Consider the following 2,106-nt stretch of genomic DNA (forward strand, 5'->3'; position numbering starts at 1 on the left):
CAAGAAAAGAGTGATAAATTAGCAAACTGGAAGGAGAAAGGCGGCGTGTGAGTGTCAAAGCCTTAAAAGAAGGGGGCACTTTACCGTTAAAGTCATGTCCATAGCGGACTCTATAACTCGGACCGGGCTCGTTGTTTCGATGGCCCGGAGCTCCTTCTCCCTGATATTGTAATAGTGGCTGACGGCGTAGCTGGCCGACTCGTACACCGTACCCCGGAATGCTTCGGGCATCTTCTCCAGAGCCCGGGGGTCGACCGGGATACGCACGTCCGGGGCTACCGCGGCCAGATTCCCGACCTCTATTACCCCGTCCTGGGCGGCCAGTGGAGATCGTTGGGGTGGCGGATGCATGAGTCCTGTCCTGGCGACAGGGAGGTTCGCCCCCGCGACCTGGGATGACGGGTCTCTCCCCTTCTCCGTAGCTGGGGATTTGGTGGAGACCCCGGTCGAGCTCTTGGACTCGCGAAGCCTCTTTAACCTCGGCCCCGCTGGGGGATTCCCACCAAACACAACGCCCCGCAGACTATTCCCGGGCTGAGACATCTCTTCTGCCAAAGAGCAAAAAACACGGTTATCAGCAATCATACAGAAATAAAGGCAATAAGAAAGCAAATACTAAGGGAGCCCTACCCCCCGAGCTGGAAGAGCCTAGGACGATTATCTCACGAACTGGCGAAGGTTCTAGGTCCGGTTCTGAATTGGGGCTGGACTCTTCTACGTACTGCCTAATCCCCGGAGCGTAGACGCCCCTCTGGAGCGCAGGCCACGTGCGTAAATTGGTCCCGTACTCCTCAAAAATGGCCGACCTAAAGGCTAGGGTATTATCTACTACTACGGTACCCTTGGGCCGACTCTCTTGGTTGTCCAGCACGAGCTGGTCAACGCAGTGGAGCAGAAGCGTGTCCAGTCCGGATTCCTGGGGTGACGATGGACGAGCTGCCTAGGGTTGAACCTAACCAGCCGGGGGTCTGCAGTGGCCCTATCTACGTTCTTAAATAAGTAAAAGTTACCTTGACCGGAAGGACCCGCGGCTGCTCCGGATTGGGCCCTCTCCTCGATCATCCCCTGGGCGACCTCCAAGCTCCGCTTCCTGTTCCTCACCAGAGGAACTTCCTCACCTTCTTCCTCGCCTTCGTCATCTGCGACCTCCTCCGCGACGATCGGCCTGTTGTCGCGGGCTGGGGGAGGCCCCCGGGGCCTTTTCAAATTCAAAGTCTGATTTGGGAAAATTAGCTTGCAGAATACCATCGTCTCGTCCGTCACGAGCACGCGGTAGTCTTTCTCACTGGGAGGCAGGTTCGCCAGTGTGTCGTATTGACCCCCGAGGGTCACGGACTTTTCGGTCCTCGAGTAGATGGCTGCAAGGTTGGTCAAAATCAGAATTGGAATAAGGGACGGGCTAAAATAAGATAACCGTTAAAAGGCGAGCTAAATGGAGGATTACTTACGAGGGCGGTTGAAATAATGATGATCGCAGTTTCGGAACCCATTAGACATAAAAAACTGGTCTTTGAAGTCGTTTGGATGGCTCGGCAGCTCGATCACTGCTGCTGTGTTAGGGAAGCGGGTTAAGTAATAGAACCCGTCGCCTCGCCCCCGCTGGTCCGGGCTGGCTTTGAGGCAGAAGAAATACAAGATATCAGCAGGAGTGGGGACCTCCCACTCATGCTTTTGGAACAAATACCTCAGTCCCGCCAGCAGATGGTAGGAATTGGGGGGGAGCTGAAATGGGGCCAACCCCACGTAGTTCAGAAAATCAGCAAAATACTGATCCAGGGGGAGGAAGGCCCCTGCCTTGAAGTGTTCCCCGCTCCAGGCCGCGAACGACTCGTCGAGCGGCGTGCAGCTCCTCTCCCCATCCGCAGCAGGTCGGGCGATCACGGAGGTCTTCCCCAGAGGAATGTTGTGGTTAAGGAAGATTTTGGTGATCTTTGCCTGGCTGGTTATCTTCGAGACGATTCTCTCCGCCTCGAAAAACGCGTCAGGAGCCACCTCGGCCTGCTTCTCCACCGCCGGTCCAAAGTGAGGAATTGGCGAGCTGGTCACCACCGCCTTTCCTTTATCTTTCTGGGAGGCCAAACTTCCCACATTCTTCTGTGGCAGATT

Source organism: Humulus lupulus, chromosome 5 (assembly GCF_963169125.1).
Source record: "Humulus lupulus chromosome 5, drHumLupu1.1, whole genome shotgun sequence".
Taxonomy (NCBI): Eukaryota; Viridiplantae; Streptophyta; class Magnoliopsida; order Rosales; family Cannabaceae; genus Humulus; species Humulus lupulus.